This window comes from Nanorana parkeri, unplaced genomic scaffold, assembly GCF_000935625.1.
Source record: "Nanorana parkeri isolate BGI_ZX_2015 unplaced genomic scaffold, ASM93562v1 scaffold2023, whole genome shotgun sequence".
Lineage (NCBI taxonomy): Eukaryota > Metazoa > Chordata > Amphibia > Anura > Dicroglossidae > Nanorana > Nanorana parkeri.
In genome coordinates this window covers 35,799-42,744 of record NW_017308291.1, presented here as the reverse complement: position 1 = coordinate 42,744, position 6,946 = coordinate 35,799, and positions in this window count along the sequence as shown.

Sequence of the window (6,946 nt, the reverse complement as noted above, 5' to 3'; positions counted from 1 at the left end):
GACAGTGTCATCAGGCACTAGTGGGTTCTATTTAGGAAAAGCAAATGTAAAGTCCAGACAGGACTGGTATTTCAAATCTAAATGTCATGCAATTTTATTCATTATAATGAGCAGCTAATGCATATAATGAACAGCTTCTGTTATCACTGTTACTCAAAGTGGAACGCCATCCAATCTTTTTTTTATTTTAACGTTTGGATATAGTGAGGAATGACTAGAACATCTGCCAGGTTTTTATTGCTGATGTTGATTTCTCGCCTCAATGACGACCCGAGAATTATTTTTAACTAAACCCAGTTAATTCTCTATATACATATTCCATTGGGGAAACATCTACAGAACTGGAGACAATGTCCACAGTCCCTACTGGCTTTTATTTAGGAATATGTGGAAAGCAAAGTCCAGACAGGAACGGCATTTCAATACTAGATGAGATGCAACTATTATGTGTCTTCATTGAATTCACGCAGCTTCTGATATCGCTGTTACTCAAAGTGGAACACCATTGTAACTAGGGATGCACCGATACTTTTCGAGTACCAATACCGATACTTGGCATTTTCATGAGAACTACCAGGGTTGCAGAGGTTGCAGCTGGGACCGGGCTCTGGTGCTCCACCACTGTCCTGAAATCATTAGTCTGTATTGTTTTAGAAAAACTGTCACATGACAATAAACAAAAATGTATCAGTACTCGTACTTGTAAGTACTTGGGCAAATTTCAGTACTTGTACTCTCAAAACTGGTATCTGTGCATCTCTTTATTTATATTTATAAAAACAAAATCATACATTAAAACAGAGATGTACAAAGCTCCGTGTGCTCCTTACAAATGACAGCTGCCTCCTAACGTTTGAATTTTTCTCTAGTCTAGTCTTGGAGTAGTCTCGAAAAGTATCAATACATGTACTTGTACCTGGTATCGGTGCATCCCTAATTGTAACCTTTCTTTCTTTTAATGTTTGGATATAGCTGGGAATTATTAGAAAATATAATCTTTCATTGCTGATTGTGATTTAATCTCATTTCCAGCACCATTGACACCACCAGAATTATTGTTAACTAAATCTTCCTGTTTCTTCTCTCTATATCGATTTCATATCGATATAGAGAGAATTGGTGACAATGTAACCAGGCAATGGTGGATTTATCTAGGAATATATGGAAAACGAAGTCCAGACAGGACTAGTACTAATACTTGTCCTGTCTGGACTAATAATTTAATAAAAGATGGGAATACAATTTCATTTTTTACCATGTGCCTTTGAATCTCAAGCAGCTTCTGATATCACTGTTACACGAAGTGGAACGCCATCTAGATCTTTTTCCTTTTGATGTTTGGATCTAGTGGGGAATGGTAAGAACATCTGTTAGGGTTTCATCTTAGGAATTTCTCTATAAACTGCCATCCATTGGACTCTCTTTAGGATTTGGCCATATGCAATGCATATTTACCAATATTATGGTCCTGGATCCCATGACAATGTTAACCTCAACCATGGTCTGCATTTGGCCCATCTATTTTCTGGGTTGGCATGTCCAAATCACACCCTATTTACAGGTTGGTCCCATTTAGAGCCCGCTTCTAAAAATACAGGGACTCCTCATCACATCCAATTAACCAGTTGGTCCCACCCAGACCTTTGAATATTCATGGACCACCAATCGCACTCATTTTACAGGTGGGTCCTGCCCAGACCACACCTATTCATGGACCACCCATCAGCCATTGGGAATTAAGAATTGCTAGAACCCCAAACATCTTTTATAGCTATGCCCCTATTGCAGATTTCCATCACTTCCTGTCTGGTGATAGTAACCCTTCTCAGAGGAGCAAGGAGTGAGGGAAAATCTCTCCAACGGAGGGCCGGATAGCTGTAAACTCATCCCCACTCTATCCCAAACTGGACCTACACTTTGTTACATAATAATTGTTCAAGATTCCTCGCATATTAATTGGACACAACAGTTTTTAAATGCACAAGATGCCACAGATCCTATCTCATTGCTGTACAGGTAATTGATGCTCACCTGGTACCGACCAACTCAAGCCTTGGTCCCCACCAAGTGGATTCAGCCACTTTTTGTATCTGTAACTTTTCCTAAACATATTGATTCAAGATAAATCATGCACCGCGTGTGTTCTGGTAATCCACGTTGGTGTTAATAACCTCCAATTAAACTCCAATTATACTCTCTGACTGCCATTTATACTTTCACCGCTCCTGGCCTAAATATTATGCTTCATTAGCACCTGGACGCCATGTTGTCCCTCGTAACTTTATTGCTCTCAGCAAGTTGACGACCGTCCGACTGTTCTGCCTTTTCTGGCAAATGACATTAAATTGGCAGTACCGAGTAATGTCATGCATCTTGTAAATCAAACATTTCTTGTCATGTTGATAGCTGGCGTTGCTCTAATGTATTTTATATTACTTATCCTTTTACCCCGAAGCTGTCTTTCATATAGGCTATTATGTTCTTATCGAAGAGGCATCTAGAAAAGAACATTATCTGTAATTATAGCACATGCTAACGCTATACGATCAAATGGGGACCTTTAACTTTGAAACAAATCATATTTGAAAAAAAACTGAAAAAACTAAACAAAACAATGTAATAACGATCTTAGAATTAAACTGTATTATTAAAATGTACAATTTTTATAATACGCTTGACTTGGATTATTTATAAAATAAGCATGCTCCGCAGTGTTAAAAGAGAACAGGGAGAACGAAAACTAAAGTCGTAAATGTGCAAAATAAGCAGCCTTTTGCTGGTGCGGCAAAACAAGCTATAAGGAACGGCGTACTCCCAAGCAGTGGTAAGTATAATGGTTTGTGAACCTTCAGAAATTTCTGGGTGAATGGCGAAAATGTGAATTGATCTTCATATGATTCCTACTAGAAAATAGAGACAACACATTATAGTTCAAATGCTGCTTGATGTAATGACATACCATCTTAAATCTAAATCTGTCTAGACCCTTGGTTCTCAACTGGTGGGTCGTGACCCAAAAGTGGGTTGCGAACCCATGTTCAGTGGGTTGCTGTGTGCCTTCTACTTTTCTAGGCGAGAGGCTCCTCAGTCTCTTCCTAGCACAACACAGTCAGTTCTCACGCCAAGCAGCCATTCAAAATATCAGCTTGAGGTGGGCTGGGGCTTTGGCTGTGAGGGAGCGCCATTTATACGTGCATTGCATACAGCTCATTCACGAGTCCTGTAGAGGTGCCTGGACCAGAGTGACATAACATTGTGGCTCCCGGCACCTCTACGGGACATGCAAGGGAGCTCTACAAGCAATGCATGTATGGATGGAGCTCTGTCACCACACAGCAGCCCACACTGGACCCCAGGCTGACGATCCATTCCAGTTCTTGTAAATTAGAGAGACTGGGTGGATCTTAAAAAAATAAGGTGCGTTAATCACACAGTCTCATGCGATTAATGCACTGTGCATTCTGGTGTGGGAGCGCGCACCGGAACGCATGGTACCGCAATGCCATGCGTTCCATTGCAGTGTGACTTGGGTCGCGACTTAATGACCAAGGACAAATGTGGCTCCTGAGGTTACACAGGTTGAGAACCACTGGTCTAGACAGTATGAACATTTGCTGGTTCAGCAGAATCTACAGACAGCTTAACTCTTCAATAAGACACAGAAGTTGACCCCGACATAGTTTTACTTCAGATAAGTGCAGTACTAAGGATGTTTTTTCAGTTTTTTGAAATGTAAGAAGACAATTACTTTCTTAAGCCCTGTCTGAAAGTGGAACTAAACTGGGCAAGCATAAAGGAGCAGGGAATGTCTAGCTCAGGTGAAGGAAAACTTCACAATCCAGCTGTTGTGGAACTGAGGAAATGCAAGACTCTGACAGTCCTAGGCATGACTCCCAGAGGCAAAGGCATGACGGGATTTATAGTTTTACCACAGCCGGAGTGCTGAGGTTGCCTACCCCTGGTCTAGCTAAATACTGTACAAACCAGAAACAAAATATGAAGGGGAACAGAGGAACATACCAAAGGTACCTGTAGAAACCACTATATTAACCACTTGATGACCGAAGTGTTAAACCCCCTTCCTATCTAGGCCATTTTTCAGTATTCAGTGCTGAGGTATTTTAACTGACATTTATTCAGTGATGCAATGCTGTGCCCAAATTAATTTTATATATTTTTGGGGACAGATAGAGCTTTTGGTGGTATTTAATCACCAATAAATAAAGCAAAAAGTACTAGAAATTTTGAAAAAAAAAAGAATCTGTTTTCCCTAAAACATTTATTATCACCCAATTTTTTGGTAAAATATAAAATATGAGGTTGTGTCGGGTAAACAGATAACAAACATGTCAAGCCTGAAAACTGTGTGTGCCCTTGAAATCGCAAAAAACTACACTACCCCAATTTGCCCATGCGTGGATGCTTTAAAAGCTTTTGCTGCTCATCAATTTTGTGTTAACAATAATTGATGGCTCTAGAATTATTGGTCGCACTCCGACGTTCGTAGTGATAGGTAACATGTGTGATGCAATAGTTGTTTTCGCACGTAAGCGCATCAGACGTGCTTTTGTATTTGTATGTGTGTGTACATGGGTGCAGGGGACTTTTTTAGTGTTTTTCAAATTTCATTTTATATGTGACTAATTTTGTAAACTTTTTTAAATAAAATTTATGAATGCCAAAGAAGCTGAAAGAGCTGATGATGGAGATCTGCTTCACCAGCTTCTTCCACGGCTGCTGCAGCTGGAGAAATTACACACTGAAACCGGAAGTGTTGCCATACACACCGCTTCAGGGTTCAGTGATCGGAGGGGAGATGAGATGCTGAAAGTGTGCTGATCTCATTTCGATCTCAGTGCAGGGACCCGTCGTGCCGGTCCTGGGCTCGCAAGAGGCACAGTGGAGCCCGGGATAGTTGGCAATAGCGGCAGTGGTGTCGCTAGAGGGGGGCAAGGGGGGACTTTACGTCATGGTGTTTGTAACCCTCTGTAACTGATGGAATTGTTCTGCATTTATGTATAAAGTATTGCTGGGAGTTGTAGTCCTATATAGCTGATGCCATTCTCTACTGCTGCAATGCAGAATGGCCCCAGCTATAGAGGGCTACAACTTTCAGCAATACTTTATACAGCAATGATAAAGACCCCGGCTATAGAGGACTACAACTTCCAGCAGAACTTTATACGGCAATGCAGAATTGCAAACGCTGTATAAAATATCGATGGAAGTTGCAGTCCTCTATAGCCGAAGCCATTTTTACTGGCTGCCGGTGTTCTGATCTCCAACGACGATCTCCAATTCCGTCACTTCCGGCCGGATCCCAGCAGCGCCGGTCCAGCGGTGGAGGAGGCCAGACCCCAGCAGCAGGTAAGAGGAGCTGGGACGGAGGCACAGGGAAAGGGACCCTGACCAGCCCACCTGAGACCCTGCAGAGCCCACCATAGGGAGTCTCAGATGGGCTGTGCAGGATCTATGGTCAAACTCAGGTGGACTGTGTGGCATCTAAGGTATGTGTGGGGTCTCAGATGGGCTCTGCAGGGTCTCAGGTGGGTCCTGAGCCCAGTAAGTACCTAAGTCTAGAGTCCAGTCGTTCCTAAGTCCAGAGGCCAGTGCGTTGCAAAGTCCTGAGTCCAATTCATATACAGTTCGGCATTGCTGTGTAACATATTGCTGGGATTTGTAGTGCAGCCGGTGCCATCCTGCATTAGAGTGTAAGCTCCTCTGTACAGAGATTGATGTGGCTGGCTCAGTGTTCTCTGTACATCTCTTCAGTATATGTCAGAGCTATATTAATGTATAATAATAATAGTAGTGTGAGACTGTGGGGGGACGTTAGTATGTAAGCTCCTCTGGTGCAGAGACTGCCGGGGTTTTGGGGGGCTAGTTTGTTCCTTAGGTCGGCCACTGTTTTTGCTGTTGGTAATAAGTGCAGTACAGCACTTAGTAGGTTCCTGGCCCATCTTCCCTATAACTTGGTACCTTCCTAAACATGCAGGAAGGCGAGATTTCAGGAGGCGGAGCTTGGTCTGTTGTGGCCTTTACCAAAGAGCGATCAGGGAGTGGTGCAGAGTCGCTTGAGTGGTAAGGTAAGTGTTTTAGCAGCCTGATGATGGGGGGCCCGCACACAGCCTGCATAGAGCCCGCAGCCCAACTGAGAGCCCACACATCCCATTTAGCCCACCTGGGATCCTGTACAGGCTTAGATATGATAGTGGCTAGATGAGGGGTTAGTATGTTAGTACAATAACAAGGTATCATTGCATACCACATTACTCTCATATTTCTAATCTTATTTATATATACTTATTTTTTTTTTTTTCAGTGGTATGATTTAGTGGTGAAATGTATTAGTGCCCCCCCGGTTTTGACTGTGGTATCTTATGTGCCCCCCCTATATATTGTTCCTAGAGTCGCCACTGAATAGCGGCATATGCGGGGAGGGAGGCACACACTTCCCCAGCTCTACAGCCACCTGAACACTTGTACAGTATGTAAACATGCATCGCCGGCTGTAAGAAAACAGTTACCCTCTCCCACTTGCATGCTCGGAGCATTTTAGAGCAGGAGCTGGGAAAAATGTTAAAAAACATCCATGTGCATTCAAAAGTGAGCCGTCCAGCCATTTAATTACAATGTCCGGATGGCAAGTGGTTAATAACATATTGTAATACATTGTGATGACAATATGACTATGTGGGACACAACACAACATGCAACATTTTAAATGGCTAAACTTTTATTAAACAAATGGACTTAAAGAGGACCTTTAGGCAGGGCCAGATTTACTTTCCCTGCTGCCCCAAGACCAGGTTCCTCAATGCACCCCCTCCCGCCAACCAGGCCCAGATTTCCCACAAGGCCACCGAGGCCCGGCCTCGGGGCGGCAGAGGGCGGCAGCGGTGACCTTGTGGGAAGTTGCGGGCTCCGGTGTAAGGTGTCCGCCGGC